The 17,576-nt window shown below is 34.5% G+C and overlaps 1 long non-coding RNA gene across 1 annotated transcript in view; it reads right to left on the bottom strand.

Annotated features, from left to right (window-relative positions):
* Positions 1–412: 412 nt before the first annotated feature.
* LOC309620840 overlaps positions 413–17,576 on the bottom strand; it is a 387,201-nt gene continuing 370,037 nt past the window's right edge. Inside the window, exon 2 of the long non-coding RNA XR_014239688.1 lies at positions 413–5,468. This is a non-coding gene — a long non-coding RNA (uncharacterized lncRNA). The remainder of the gene's footprint in view (positions 5,469–17,576) is intronic.

Raw genomic sequence — 17,576 nt, 5'->3', positions numbered from 1 at the left:
GAAGAGAAAGGGAAATCTCTCCCAGCAGCATCAGGAGCAGCGGATTAAATCTCCACAGTCAACTTGCTGTACCCTGCATCTGTGGAATACCTGAATAGAGAACAAATCATCCCAAATTGAGGAGTTGGACTTTGGGAGCAATGATATATATATATTTTTCCCTTTTTCTCTTTTTGTCAGTGTGTATGGGTATGCTTCTGTGTGTGATTTTGTCTGTATAGCTTTGCTTTTACCATTTATCCTACGGTTCTCTCTGTCTGTTTTTTTTTTTTTTTTTTTGTATACTTTTGAGCACTTGTTATCACTGGTGGATTTGGTTTTTGGTTTCGTAGCTCTCTTCTTTCTTTCTTTCTTTCTTTTTTTATTACTTAACTTTTTTTAATAATAATTTTTTATGATTTATTTTAATAACTTTTCTTTATTTTATTTTATCTTCTTCCTTCCTTTCTTTCTTTTTCTCCCTTTCATTCTGAGCCGTGTGGATGACAGGCTCTTAGTGCTCCAGCCTGGCATAAGGGCTGTGCATCTGAAGTGGGAGAGGCAAGTTCAGGACATTGGTCCACAAGAGACCTCCGAGCTCCACATAATATCAAATGGCAAAAATCTCCCAGAGACCTCTATCTCAATGCCAAGACCCAGCTCCACTCAACGACCAGCAAATTACAGTGCTGGACACCCTATGCCAAACAACTAGCAAGACAGGAACAAAACCCCACCCATTAGCAGAGAGGCTGCCTAAAATCATAAGGCCACAGACACCCCAAAACACACCACCAGATGTGGACCTGCCAACCAGAAGGACAAGATCCAGCCTTATCCACCAGAACACAGGCACTAGTCCCCTCCACCAGGAAGCCTACACAACCCACTGAACCAAACTTAGCCACTAGGGGCAGACACCAAAAACAACGGGAACTGTGAACCTGCAGCCTGCGAAAAGGAGACCACAAACACAGTAAGTTAAGCAAAATGAGAAGACAAAGAAACACACAGCAGATGAAGGAGCAAAGTAAAAACCCAACAGACCTAACAAATGAAGAGGAAATAGGCAGTCTACCTGAAAAATAATTCAGAATAATGATAGTAAAGATGATCCTAAATCTTAGAAATAGAATGGAGATAATACAAGAAACGTTTAACAAGGACCTAGAAGAACTAAAGAGCAAACAAACAGTGATGAAAAGCACAATAAATGAAATTAAAAATTCTCTAGAAGGGATCAATAGCAGAATAACTGAGGCAGAAGAACGGATAAGTGACCAGAAAGATAAAATAGTGGAAATAACTACTGCAGAGCAGAATAAAGAAAAAACAATGAAGAGAATTGAGGACAGCCTCAGAGACCTCTGGGACAATGTTAAATGCACCAACATTCGAATATAGGGGTCCCAGAAGAAGAAGAGAAAAAGAAAGGAATGAGAAAATATTTGAAGAGAATATAGTTGAAAACTTCCCTAATATGGGAAAGGAAATAGTCAATTAAACCCAGGAAGCATAGAGAGGCCCATACAGGAGAAATCCAAGGAGAAACACGCCAAGATATGTATTAATCAAATGATCAAAAGTTAAATACAAAGAAAAAATATTAAAAGCAGCAAGGGAAAAACAACAAATAACATACAAGAGTATCCCCAAAAGGTTAATAGCTGATCTTTCAGCAGAAACTCTGCAAACCAGAAGGGAGTGGCGGACATTTTTAAAGTGATGAAAGGGGAAAACCTACAACCAAGATTACTCTACCAAGCAAGGATCTCATTCAGATTTGACAGAGAAATTAAAACCTTTACAGAGAAGCAAAAGCTAAGAGAATTCAGCACCATCAAATCAGCTTTACAACAAATGCTAAAGGAACTTCTCTAGGCAAGAAACACAAGAGAAGGAAAAGACCTACAATAACAAACCCAAAACAATTAAGAAAATGGTAATAGGAACACACATATCGATAACTACCTTAAATGTAAATGGATAAAATGCTCCCCCCAAAAGTCATAGACTGGCAGAATGGATACAAACACAGGACCTGTATATATGCTGTCTGCAAGAGACCCACTTCAGACCTAGGGAGACATATGGACTGAAAGTGAGTGGGTGGAAAAAGATATTCTATGCACATGGAAATCAAAAGAAAGCTGGAGTAGCAATTCTCATAGCAGACAAAATGGACTTTATAATAAAGACTATTACAAGAGAAAATAAGGGACACTACATGATGATCAAGGGATCAATCCAAAAAGAAGATATAACAATTGTAAATATTTTTGCACCGAACACAGGAGTACCACAATACATAAGGCAAATGCTAACAACCATAAAAGAGGAAATCAACAGTAACACACTCATAGTAGTGAACTTTAACCCCACACTTTCACCAATGGACAGATCATCAAAAATGAAGATAAATGAGGAAACACAAGCTTTAAATGACACATTAAACAAGATGGACTTAATTAATATTTATAGGACATTCCATCCAAAAACAACATAATACACTTTCTTCTCAAGTGCTCATGAAATATTCTCCAGGATAGATCATATTTTGGGTCACAAATCAAGCCTTGGTAAAAGTATGAAAAGTGAAATCATATCAAGTATCTTTTCCAACCACAATGCTATGAGACTAGATATCAATTACAGGAAAAAATCTGTAAAAAACACAAACACATGGAGCCTAAACAATACACTACTTAATAACCAAGAGATCACTGAAGATATCAAAGAGGAAATCAAAAAATACCTAGAAAGAAATGACAATGAAAATATGATGACCCAAAGTCTATGGGATGCAGCAAAAGCAGTTCTGAGAGGGAAGTTTATAGCAATACAATCCTACCTTAAGAAACAAGAAACATCTCAAATAAAAAACCTAACCTTACACCTAAAGCAATTAGAGAAAGAAGAACAAAAAAACCCTCAAGGGTTAGCAGAAGGAAAGAAATTATACAGATCAGATCAGAAATAAATGAAAAAGAAATGAAAGAAATGATAGCAAATATCAATAAAACTAAAAGCTGGTTCTTTGAGAAGATAAACAAAATTGAAAACCATTAGCCAGACTCATCAAGAGAAAAAGGGAGAAGACTCAAATCAATACAATTTGAAATGAAAAAGCAGAAGTAACAACTGACACTGCAGAAATACAAAGGATCATGATAGATTACTATAAGCAACTACAGGCCAATAAAATGGACAACCTGGAAGAAATGGAAAAATTCTTAGAAACGCACAACCTTCCGAGACTGAACCAGGAAGAAATAGAAAATATGAACAGACCAATCACAAGCACTGAATTTCAAACTATGATTAAAAATCTTCCAACAAGCAAAAGCTCAGGACCAGATGGCTTCACATGTGAATTCTATCAAACATTTAGAGAAGAGCTAACACATATGCTTCTCAAACTCTTCCAACATATAGCAGAGGGAGGAACACTCCCAAACTCATTCTATAAGGCCACCATCACCCTGATATGAAAACCAGACAAAGATGTCACAAAGAAAGAAAACTACAGGCCAATATCACTGATGAACATAGATGCAAAAATCCTCAACAAAATACTAGCAAACAGAATCCAACAGCACATTAAAAGGATCATACACCATAATCAAGTGGGGTTTATCGCAAGAATGCAAGGATTCTTCAATATATGCAAATCAATCAATGTGATACACCATATTAAAAAACTGAAGGAGAAAAACCATATGATCATCTCAATAGATGCAGAGAAAGCTTTCGACAACATTCAACACCCATTTATGATAAAAGCCCTGCAGAAAGTAGGCATAGAGGGAACTTTGCTCAACATAATAAAGGCCATATATGAAAAACTCACAGGCAACATCATCCTCAATGATGAAAAACTGAAACCATTTCCACTAAGATCAGGAACAAGACAAGGTTGCCCACTCTCACCACTAATATTCAACATAGCTTTGGAAGTTTTAGCCACAGCAATCAGAGAAGAAAAAGAAATAAAAGGAATCCAAATCAGAAAAGAAGTAAATCTGTCACTGTTTGCAGATGACATGATACTATACATAGAGAATCCTAAAGATGCTACCAGAAAACTACAGAGATAATCAGTGAATTTGGTAAATTAGCATGATATAAAATGAATGCACAGAGATCTCGTGCATTCCTATACACTAATGATGAAAAATCTGAAAGTGAAATTAAGAAAACACTCTCATTTACCATTGCAACATAAAGAATAAAATATCTAGGAATAAACCTACCTAAGGAGACAAAAGACCTGTAAGCAGAAAATTATAAGACACTGATGAAAGATATTAAAGATGATACAAATGGAGAGCTATACCATGTTCTTGGATTGGAAGAATCAACATTGTGAAAATGACTCTACTACCCAAAGCAATCTGCAGATTTAATGCAATCCCTTTCAAACTACCACTGGCATTTTTCACAGAACTAGAAAAAAAATGTCACAGTTTGTATGGAAACACAAGAGACCCCGAATAGCCAAAGCAATCTTAAGAAAAACAAATGGAGCTGGAGTAATCAGGCTCCCTGACATCAGACTATACTACAAAGCTACAGTAATCAAGGCAGTACGGTCCTGGCAGAAAAACAGAAATATGGATCAGTGGAACAGGATAGAAAGCCCAGAGATAAACCCACGCATATATGGTCACCTTATCTTTGATACAAGAGGCAAGAATGTACAGTGGAGAAAAGACAGCTGCTTCAATAAGTGGTGCCGGGAAAACTGGACAGCTACATATAAAAGAATGAAATTAGAACACTCCGTAACACCATATACAAAAATGGACTCAAAATAGATAAAGACCTAAATGTAAGGCCAGACACTATCAAACTCTTAGAGGAAAACATAGGCAGAACACTCTATGACATAAATCACAGCAAAATCCTTTTTGACCCACCTCCTAGAGAAATGGAAATAGAAACAAAAATAAACAAACAGGATATAATGAAACTTCAAAGCTTTTGCACAGCAAAGGAAACCATAAACAAGACCAAAAGACAACCCTCAGAATGGGAGAAAATACTTGCAAATGAAGCAACTGACAAAGGATTAATCTCCAAGATTTATAAGCAGCTCATGCAGCTCAATATCACAAAACAAACACCCAATCCAAAAATGGGCAGAAGACCTAAATAGACATTTCTCCAAAGAAGATATACAGATTGCCAACAAACACATGAAAGAATGCTCAATATCATTAATCATTAGAGAAATGCAAATCAAAACTACAATGAGATATCATCTCACTGGTCAGAATGACCATCATCAAAAAATCTATAGACAATAAATGCTGCAGAGGGTGTGGAGAAAAGGGAACACTCTTGCACTGTTGCTGGGAATGTAAGTTGATACAGCCACTATGGAGAACAGTATGGAGGTTCCTTAAAAAACTAAGTATAGAACTACCATACGACCCAGCAATCCCACTACTGGGTATATATCCTGAGAAAACCATAATTCAAAAAGACTCATGTACCACAATGTTCATTGCAGCTCTATTTACAATAGTCAGAACATGGAAGCTACCTAAATGTCCATCAACAGATGAATAGATAAAGAAGATGTGGCACATATATACAGTGGAATATTACTCAGCCATAAAAAGAAACGTAATTGAGTTATTTGTAGTGAGTTGGGTGGACCTATAGTCTGTCATACAGAGTGAAGTAAGTCAGAAAGAGAAAAACAAATACCGTATGCTGACACATATATATGGAATCTAAAAAACAAACGAACAAAATGTTCATGAAGAACCTAGGGGCGAGATGGGATTAAAGATGCAGACCTACTAGAGAATGGACTTGAGGACATGGGGAGGGGAAGGGTATGCTGGGACGAAGTGAGAGTGTGGCATGGACATATATACACTACCAAATGTAAAATAGATAGCTAGTGGGAAGCAGCAGCATAGCACAGGGAGATCAGCTCAGTGCTTTGTGACCACCTAGAGGGGTGGGATAGGGAGGGTGGGAGGGAGGGAGACGCAAGAGGGAAGAGATATGGGGATATATGTATATGTATAACTGATTCACTTTGTTATAAAGCAGAAACTAACACACCATTGTAAAGCAATTATACTCCAATAAAGATGTGAAGAAAAAAAACAGTTTAGCACATTATATTTCCCCAAAGTGTTTGAGTTTTATAAGACAGAATTCAGAAGTATATAAGATGAAGAGATCAATTACTAATAATGGACTTCCAGGCAGAAACTATAGTAAGAAGTGGAGTAATATTTTTGCAGTAGTTTTCCATCTGTTTCAAGTTGCATCACTCAGGTGTTTTCCCACAAATGGTTAGTAAAATTAAAGAAGCCTTAGATCTCTAAAGTAGAGAAGAGAACAAACCTTGGCAATGCAGATGTACATTGAAAAATAACGTATTAATATAAAAGCCATATGTACCCTGCCTCCCTCTCCTTAGTTCCCCGGTTTTTTTTGTATCCTGGAAATTTGGACAATGGCAATTGTCTACGCAAACATTATCAACACGATAGGATCACTGTTTCCAACACTTGTGTTGAATTATATATAATGTGTTAAATTATATTAATGCTTCCTAATATTAAACATTATTACCTTCTAGGCCCATCCACATTGTTGCAAATGGCAGAATTTCACTTTTTATGGCTAATATTCCATTGTATAAGTATATCACGTCTTCTTTATCCATTCACTGTTGATGGACATTTAGGTTGCTTCCACATCTTGGCTGCACTAAATAATGCTGCTATTTTGTGGTGAGTTTAAAAGGTGTATAATCTATAAAAATCTTTTTTTTTTTGGTTGCACCGCGCAGCATGCAGGATCTGCAGGATCTTTGTTCCCCGACCAGGGATTGAACCAATGCCCTCTGCAGTGGAAGCACAGTGTTAACCACTGGACGGCGAGGGAAGTCCCAGAATATAATCTATAAAAATGCTGAATCACTATGCCGTACACCTGAAACTAATATGCTGTTGTAAATCAACTATACTTCGATTAAAAATTATTGAATTCCTAGAAAATACCCCAATCATTTTTGCATAGTATTCTTTGTGTAGATTCTAATTGCTGATAGTTTCTTTATTTACATAAGTGAGATCATTATTAGTTTTCTTTGGGAAGCTATTTTTGGGTAGATTTCATCTCAGTGTTATGTTGACTTTGTAACAAAAATCTAGAAGCTTACTTTGTCTATACTCAGGAACAGTTGAAAAACTTTCAGAATGAATTATTTCTTGAAAGAGAGAAATTACCTTATACACCTCCTTGAAACTGATGCTTGTTTCGGGGGAAACAAGTCCCCCAATCTAGTCTCTTTATTAAGACTATATCTTTTTTCAATGGCAATTGGTTTATTTAATTAAAAAAATCTCATCTGGAGCAATTTATGGTAATTTATATTTTCACAGAAAATCATCTATTTCATTCAGATTTTGAAATTTATTTGCCCAAGGTTGAGCAAAGTCATCTCATATAATTATTTTGCATTTCTCTGTATCTCTGGTAATTTTCCATCTTTCCAGTTTTAATTGTGTTTGTGCTTTTTCCCCTTTATTCTTGATTAGATTAGCTAGTGACTTATCTATTTTATTATTATGATTTTTTGAAGAAAAAGCTTTTGGATTTATTCATTATTTCTACTGCTTTTCTATCTTCGAAGTCATTAATATTAACTTTTATCTTAATTAATTTTTTGTTTCTGCTCTTCTGGTAAAATTGTACACTTACATTAGTACATATAATCCTTATAACAATCCTAGGAGATAAATAGTTCTTTTACTCCCCTTTTACAGATTAGGACACTGAGGCACTAAGAGGTCATTATCCCAGGGTCATGCAGCTGGTAGAATAGTGGAGCCAGGATATGAAGTTAGAGCTGTGTTTTTATCCACTATACTATACTGTCTCCTTCAGTTTTTATTACTGCTCCCCCCCTTCATTGGTTGAGTTATTGAATGTTTAATTAATGTATTTTCAGTATTGATCTTTTATCATTAACAGTGTTTAATGCTATAATGTTTCTTCTGAGTACAAATTTATTAGGATCTTATATGTGCTTTAATTATTGTTTTTCACTGGGTTTTCTGCAATTTCAGGTTTTATTTTCTTTTGACTTAGTAATTATTTGGTACAGTTTTTATTTCCTGATGTTTGGGGTATTGAGGGTTTTGTTGATTTGTTTGTTGTTTGAATATTTCCTCTGTAGATAGTCTATTTCAAGTCAAAGATGTATTTCCTTTTTCTTGTTTGATGGTAGTATTTTGTCACACATAGGTATTAAATTTTTTAAATGTTTTCTTCAACAACATATATTAAGATAGTCTTATAATTTTTTTTCCTAATCTGTTAACATAGTGAATTAGATTGCTTCATTTGCTCATAACAAAACATCCTTAGGATTCTCTGATAGTCATTTTGTTATTTTTTTAACTCACCTTTGGGTTTGGGTTGCTAACATTTATTTAGGTTCTTTGCATTCATACTCACAAGTAAATTTTTCCTAGAGTTTCATTGTGCTACCACTTATAATATCCTTGTAAGGTTATATGGCTATCTTTCTATGTTATTATTTGCTATTTAATGGTATATTAGGCAAGCTTCCTGGTTGATAAAACCAAAAATCAATTCTAGTTTACTTAAGTAGAAGATTAATTTAACATGAGGATATCATGGAACTTATACAATGGGAAGACTAGAGAACAATGTTTAGAAAACAGATAAGAACAAAAGGAAGTTATGAAGGTGAAAAAGCTTGGGCATTTGCACTAATGCTGCTGGGCCTGCCACCAGTGGATGTTCTTTATACCACCCGTGGATTTTCAACTCCAGTAAAATGACTGAACATAACCTGTAATTCTCCCAGGACCTTTTTTCACTTCCTTCATACTGTCAAAGTTTTGGGTAGGAGCGTGTAATTAGTTGGCTTTTCCTAACATAATTTAGCTACCAGAGGTTAGGGAGAGGGAGTGCTTGTACCCCTTCAATTTTCATAATGTTAAGAGCAAAGTTTAATATGTGATTAACTTTTTGAATGTTCCATTTTGTTCAAAAAGAAAATGAATTTTCCAGTTAAGTACAAAGTTTATTGGTTACTTAATTCAAATTTATACATTTCACTTTTTCTTTGCTTGACAATAGTTGTCTGAAAAAAAAAAAGTTGGTTGTTCCAACTATGACTATGTATCTATCAATTTCTTTTGCATTTTTTCACATATGTTGTTACATATTTGGCATTTTATGGCATAAATAAAATCACATCCTCTCTGCTTGTGTTTAAAATCAATTGAGAGACAAACACAAGTCATTATATGAAGATCAAAATACCTTGGTTATGATTACTCCTGATAGAACTGACAGGAGAAAGTGGCTTTAGACCTTCAGCCAAGTGATCTTTTTAATACTTCTTTAAAAAGACTTAGCCACCCAGTCATGGAGACAGCTTAACAACTGCATGCCACACCTACAAGGGCCAGCCCCTACTGTGTGTAAGTGAACAGGTTAGAGCATTTGTATTTGCATACAGCAAGAATGGCTCACAAAGAAAAGAGACAGAGGCAGAGAGAGAAAGAAGGACAGAGACAGAGAGACCAAGCATAATGATGATTATTCCAAATTCTCTGTGCTCCTCTTTCCATTGAGAGAATTAAGCATTGCCAGGAGTGTGTGTCTAGCAAAGTCTCCCGTATGGAAACATGAAGAATAGAAAATATGTTTCCCTGTTAATGCATTATGTTGAACAATATGAAATTCCCAATTATTTCACCCTATTTTACCTAAAAATAATAGCAATTTCATATTTCAATGTTATTTTACAAGTTACATAATTCATGTTTTTTTTACATTATAGTTGTCCCCCATTATCTGAGGTGTTACATTCCAAGACCCCCAGGGGGTGAGTGAAACTGTGGATAGTACTGAACCCTATATATACTATGTTTTTTCTATACATACCTATGATAAATGTTAATTTACGAATTATAAATTAATGTTTTTGTTTGTTTTAATAGAATGCTCCTCGTGTGGGGTTTGTCTGAAGTTTCCTCAGGATTAGATTCAGGTTATGCATTTTCAACTAGAACACAACGTAGGTCACAATGCCCATTGCACCTCATTTATGGTGTAATTTTGATCACCCAGTCAAGGTGTTGTCCGATTTCTTCATTATATAATTACTATATTTTTCCTTACAATCAATAAGAAGTAGAGAGACACTTTAAGACCATGTAAATATCCTGCTCTTCATCAACATTTCCTCCTAAATTTAGCTTTTAATGATTCTTGCCTGATCTAATATTTACTATGATTGCAACTGCTTATTTTCCAACTTCAGTACTTCCTCCACATTTACTAGTCAGCACTTGCCATTCTATTGTAAGCAAGATCCCTTCCTCTTCTTGTTAGATTGTTTATTTGTTTAGTTAGTTGGTATGGACTCATGAACTCTTATGAATAATTTATAATTGATTATTGTATTTTTTTAAACTATTTTACCATTAATCTTATTTTATCTCCTATTAATATTGGTACACTTGCTTTTCTTTTGTTAGTGTTTGTCTGACATGTACTTTCTATGCTTTTATTTTCAACGATCCCATTTTAAGTTTGTTACTTGTAAACAGCATGTTACCAGTTATTGTGTGTTTTATTTATTTATTTTACAAAATTAAGAACTAGAAAAAAATGTTTTTCTTGTGATGAGAACTCTTAGGATTTACTCTCCTAACATCTTTCATGTATAACATACAGCAGTGTTAATTATATTTATCATGTTGTACATTACATCCCTAGTACTTATTTATCTTATAACTGGAAATTTGTACCTTTTGACTACCTTCATCCAATTCTCCATTCCTCCTCGCCTTTTGTAACCACAGATCTGATCTCTTTTTCTAAGTTTTTTTGTCTGTTTATTGAAGTATAACTGACCTACAACATTATGTTAGTTCCAGGTGCACAACATAGTGATTCAATATTTCTATACATTTCAAAATTTGTTTATTTGGTTTATACCAACCAGAAAGTATCTGTCTTTTAACATGTGAGGTTAACCCACTCATATTTATCATGATTACTAATATATTTACTGATGACTTATTCTTGCCATTTTTTGTTACTGTTATTTCTTAATATGCTTTCTGGATTTTTCCCTCAATTCTGTTTTATGTTTGATTGAGCAGGTTTTCTACAGCAATACTTTTCCCCCTGTGCCTGGCAGTCCTGGGGGTTTACTAATGAGACAAGCCTTAAGCATAAGTACAGTCAAAAGCTACCTATAGAGTGTGATAAGTAGGTCACTGAAGATCATCGGCTTTAATATTGTTCATGATCATACTTTGGAAGGCATCTGTGCCTGATATATTAGATTTTGTGTAATATTTCTACTCAAATTCTGATAGGACCTGAATGATTTACTGGTGACCCAATGCAGTTTGTGAGGTCACTTTCCATTTATAAGTCTCTTAAATACATGCCCTGTTAGATTAAATGTAGAAATGCATTGGTATAACATCAACAGATCCCAGTAGGAAACAAGAACATATATTTGTTCTCTGTCTAGTATCCATTCAATTTTGATTGTATCCTCCTAAGTGAAGATTCAGTACCCATTCTCCTACCTTTAGCACCTAATATACAGAGATTTTCAGGCTTAATATGCCTTTCCATAGCTTCCACATTGTAGGTTAAAACAGTATTGTTCCTAATCATAGCAGATGAAACTATTTTTATAGAATCAATTTCAATTTTAAGAGTAACTTGAGAATTGCTAACAGTTTTAAAAATTTTTTGGTATTAAACAAGTAGCAGTTTCTGAAGCTGAGATTTTTGAGACTCAGATCATCAATTTTGCCTCAATTTGATTAAGTATAAAGGTAATGTCTGAAAGAATTGTCTCAGGTAAAACTTCTGAACCATATATTATAATATTATAGCATTATCTCAACTTACCATCATATCATCCAGGGCAATCTCTGTGTGTATGATTATATTTGTGTGTTTATGGGTGTGAGTCAGTGTGTATGTCTGTGTCTACACTGATGTTAGACCAAACTAGAATCCTGGAATACCTAGGTACTACAGAAGGGAAAAGAGACTAATATTTATCAGAACATGCTAAGTGCCTGAAACTTTATACCAGCATAAAATTATATCCTTGCAATAACTTTGTGTTAGTTATATCATTTTCTTTTTAGATGAGAAAATTCAAGTTCAGATATATTAAGCAACTTGCCCAACATCGCACCATGTGGGGACTTTTATTTCTCTACTAAGTATCCAGTTCCTCCTTCTTCTGGTAATGAATGTTTTATGTTGCTTGACTGATAATGTTTCCACCTCTACCTTCATCACAGGAGTTTAGGATATAACCCAAGTGTGGCTAATCAAAGTATTACATTCCTCCAGATTTGTTCAAATATGAGTACAAAATCTAATCCAGACCAATGAAATTTCATCCTGACACTCATACTGGGACTGTTGAGAGTTTCACCCTCCCTTTCCTCTGTAGGTAGAAAGCTGTTATGATGTAAGTCTAAAGCTGCCAGGGGCCAGCTGCCTGAAGATGATGCTAACCTAAAGAAAAGCAAGGACAATACATTGAGATCATCTGTCATCATTTGATCCCCTGAGTTCCAGCAATGAGTAAATCTAGGTTTATAGTCATAGACCTTATAGTAATAAGGGCAAAAAAGTTATTTTTTATTCTTAAGCTTTGGTGGAGTTTCTGTCATTAAAAAAATAATAATCCTGACTTATGAAGACTAGTAGTTAGAGATAATTCTCTTTTTCTAAACTCTACCTACCTTTTAAGGCCCACTTGAAGTGCATTCTCCACTGTAGAGCTTTCCCTGACCCTCCCCCTCTTCCAGGCGTACTCTCTCCTTTATAGGCACAATATACTTATTTTATAGCACTTGTTACATTCTACCTTGTACTAGTTTTAACTAATTATGTACTCCTTATTTCTTCCTACTAAACAATACATATTTAGTGAGAAAGAGTCTTTCTGTCATTTCTTGCAGCCCCTAAGAAAAAGTAACCTAAAATGCAATTATTTTTTAGTAAGTGTTTCATAAATGTTTGCTAAGTTAACACGGTCTTATTTTTTCCTTAAAATCAGAAGCTTTAAAGTGTTTTTGCTTCCTAAGATAAAATTTGGAAAGTGTCTCAAAGAACAGTTTGATGAAAATCATTAACTTACCTGGGATAGACTTAGTCAGACATTCATAATATTGGGCTACATCTATATAAATAATTGTTTTGCAATAGCCATCTTTTAAAATAATCTATTCAACTAAAACATAATACCATGATTCAGAACCATGTTTATAAATTCAATGAATTACATTTTTTCACATGTATTAAAAAAGAAAACAACTGTATAGCTTGGGCCAAGGAGTAAAAACATTCAAATGTTTCATAAACACCCATCCTGGTAAACTGAGCTGTTCAAAAGTCTTTCAAAATTAAAATAGAAACTATTGGCCTATGGTCTATTGAAAACCTTTAATCATCTCTAATCCAACAGTTTTCAAAGTCAAAATTGCTTAATTGCCATAGTCCTAATAAAACATGGACTCATATATAGATTCAAAGAAACAGGAAAAAAACAAAGTTTCACCCAGATGTTTCAGAGGATCATCTCACTTACATCCTTGTCACAATTCAGGAATTTGCTTCTTTGAGATCTCATGGTGGGTTATTGAAATACATACTAAAAAAATATATCACCGCTGTATATTCAACATGACCTACCTCCTTGAATGTAATTTCCATTCTAGAAGAAAAGTGACTAGTCAAAGTAAAATGAACCAGTACAGAACCTCACTATTCTATCCTCTGATAAAAATTTAGTATTAGAAGAACCCGCCAAAAGCTTGTTAATTGCTATTATTAAACTAATTACAAAATGTGTGTGTGATCTAAATATGTGTAACTGACATAGCAAAATATTTTGTAGAGCTTAGAAATTGCTTTCCTGTCCTTCCTGACATCTACTTGATGCTTGAGGGTTTTATAAAGATGTGTGTCATTTAGTCAAAGTTTTATCATAATTGAAAGAAGAGCATATTCCCAATACAGCCTATCTCATTTTATGTGGGCCTTATACTTTTCAAACTCAAGTTTATATATGGGTTCTTTCTTTATTTATTCATCTCTTATGGACAAGAAAATAAACTCTGTGACCCCCCTCATTAAATTTTGACTTTAACGTGACATTTTGGCATTTTACCTTAAATATTATAGTTCTAAACTGCATTTCTCATGTAGCACTTGAGACCCTGTAGTCACCTAGTCATCTATTGCATAAATTCCTGATTAATGATAATACCTATTCTCTGTTTTATCAAAAAAAATGTTTTAGCAGTATTTTGTTTCTAAGGACATCAAAATTACACATGGATTAAGATCACTGTGAAGTAAATTTGGAAGAAAGAGCAAACTAACTTGAAAAGATCTTCCTGGTCTTACAAAAGATGGTTTGCTACTGCCAGGCTGAAAGTTGACTAATGTCCCTTTAATTTCAATGCCAGCTCCAGAGACATTAGGCAAAGTAAGTCTTCTCAGTTACTCTTCTACTTAATGAATGTGGTATTGGGAATAAACTATTTGGAGAAGAAGTCGGCATCATATTAATTAAAATGATTTTAGGGTTACAACAAACGTTCTTTAATAACAAGGGTAAACCTATAGTTTAAATACATACATACATACATAGATGGAAATACATACACATAATGTGGAAATTATACTGCTAGCAAATTACTGCTGTCATGGCTGGAATTCTTAATAGAAGTCTGAGGAAGACCATAGGCTTCATGATAATATGTAGCTGGAAGGAAAAGGGAATATTCTATCTTTTGGAAAGTCTCCATTATATAGAATAACTTGTTTTCTTAACACTACACTAACTACCATGGAATTTTATTTAATGTTCACTTATTTTTTTCCCTTTCCTCAGCCCCAGCTTGTGTCTATTCTACAGCCACATATGTTGGATTATGAAGCAGTCCTTCGAGTTTTTATTTCATAGTTACACCTTCTTTCTGCCTGAGTTTTATACATATGAACATAGAACATAAAAACTGCCACTGTAACTTGAGACTTTCAGTTCATCTGCCATCAACCAAAGGAGCTAAAAGTGAAGTTCAACCTTTTAGTATGTTGTCACGCTACAGGCTTGAACTCAGATAGCTAGATTGCTTGCATAATACATGGATCCACAAAAGTAAGGATTTCTTGATTGACCTGGATGTTGATAATGGGTTTTCATTTTAAATCTAAATTTAATTTAAATGATTTAAATTAAATGATTTAAATTAACATTGTAATAAATATAAATTAAATATAATAAATATTTTTGCACCTGGCAATATTTGATTATTCAGTTTAGTTAATAGTGTCAGGAGTATTGAGAATCAACTTAATATTTTGCTTTTCAACAAAGGTTTATACTATGCCTTTGTACCTGATAGTGTGTTTTAGAAAATAAATGTTTTTTTTTCTGTTTTTAAAACATTTTCCAAAAGGGAAGAAGTTTTTGCTTATTCATCTTTCATTTTCTGTGCATTTTATTGCTTTTTTATTTATAAATTTCAACACTTTTGCATGTTTGGGATAATTCAGACCTACATCTGAAAACAACTGGAAAATACTTTTGAAGTTTTTTTTAAAGAAATCTAAATACTACTTTTATTATCTTTAACAGAATTCAAGAACATTTTATCTTGTATTATTAAATTGAGTATGCTAACATTTATAGTTAAATAAATGTGATGGGATTTATCAGATCCCAATATTTGCATATTATGTGCACCCAAGTCCAGGGATATAATATAAAGAAGATCTTTTTTATGACCTTTTGTTTCTATGGTTGAATATTTTAGTACTTTATCTGGATTTGGTTTTCATGAAAAATGTTCAGTGTCTCCTTAACTATTATGTTAATTTTTATCAATCCACTTATGATATTAAATATACTAGGAATCTAAAAGTCAAATCAATCAATGAGGAGGGATTTCCTTGGTTACTCTAGAAAGAAATAGATTGAATTATTGTAATACTCATTTTTACCCAAAGAATGAAAAGAAGATAGTATAACTCATACTACTTTAATGAGCTATCTGGAGACCCCAAATTTTTACTTTGGCATATTATAGCATGAAATGAAATAGGTGTTTTACTTTCAAATCCCAAAGCCTGATTCTTAGCCCTAAGTCTTCAATTATATAGAGAATTTCTAGTTGAATTCTGTCTTTGGACAGAACCAGTGATTCTAGATTTTTTGGATTAAAAGATCTAAATAATATATAAAATTTAATAATAAAATCAAATAGAATAAACACACATGGTACATCAATGCGACAGAATGCTACTTAGCAATAAAAATGATTATAGTACTGAAACATGCAATATCTTCTATGAAATTTCAAAACATTGTATTAGAGTGACTTCATCAAGATGGCATAAGTCCCAGAAACTCCTTCTACCCATGGAGACACAAATTCAACAATAATATACAAACCAAATTCCCTTTGTGAGAAATCAGTTAAGAGGCACCTGCTCCCCAGGCAAAGGAGAAACTAGATGCATGGAACCTGGTAGGAAAATCCATGGCACTCACTCACCATACTCCCTCTCCTTGCTCAGTGTGTTGTGATAAAGAGAAAACACTGAGCTCCTGGTTTCTCCCTGAGAAGGGAAAGAGAACACTGAAACATACATCCAACATTTAGACTTTTCAGGAGGCTTCCTGATGGATTGGTTTCTGTCTTGTCTGAATCTAAGAGCTGATAGGAAAAGGCACCAGGTTGGAGGCCACTGGGAACAAAGGCATCAGTTTAGATTATATCACATACTCATTCACTACAGTCCTTCCCCTTGGCTCAGTGTGGAATGAACAAGAGAAAATAACATCAACTCCTGGCTTCTCCTTGGGAAGGGAAAGTGTTGGATCATGCATTCAGTGTTCTGGCTTTTGGGGGAGACTGTCAGAGGGATTGATGTCTGTTTCAACTGTTTCAGAAAACTGATTGGACCTGGCATATTGAGAGAAGAAAAGAGAGGTGGAGGGCTTGCTGTTGTTCTAGAGGACCCACAGTACAGCAGACAGAGGACAATAGGTATTGGCAGTCTTTCTCTTGAGGAGAAAGAGAAGCGTAGAGTATGCATTCAATGTTCTAGCTTTTCAGGACATTGCCCAAGGGACTGGTTTCTGTCTTGATTGACTCAGAGTGGTGAAGGGACTGGCATAATCTAGATGCCTGGGGGAGGGGGCTACAGATTAAAAAAGAAAGTGGGGCAGTTGTTCAAGCTCCAGAAAATCTGCCATACTGTAGACAGACACCAGAAGGAGGAAGAGATTACAAGATGCTGAAAAAAGAAGCCAGCATATCCCTCCAATAGGGACTTTACACACAGAATTCCAGAGAACACACATCTACAGAAAAGGTTTAAGTGGCCCCCAGAATTTCTAGCTGGGCTGATTCGTGAAGTATTTTCCCTGTATGAATCCAGAGAAGCAGCTGCTTTATCAAATGTGCAGATCACCACACAAAGCTACAAGGCACACAAAGAAAGAGGAAAACATGGCC

Source organism: Balaenoptera borealis, assembly GCF_965194805.1.
Source record: "Balaenoptera borealis genome assembly, chromosome: X".
NCBI lineage: Eukaryota > Metazoa > Chordata > Mammalia > Artiodactyla > Balaenopteridae > Balaenoptera > Balaenoptera borealis.
This window is presented reverse-complemented; position numbering and strand designations above follow the sequence as displayed.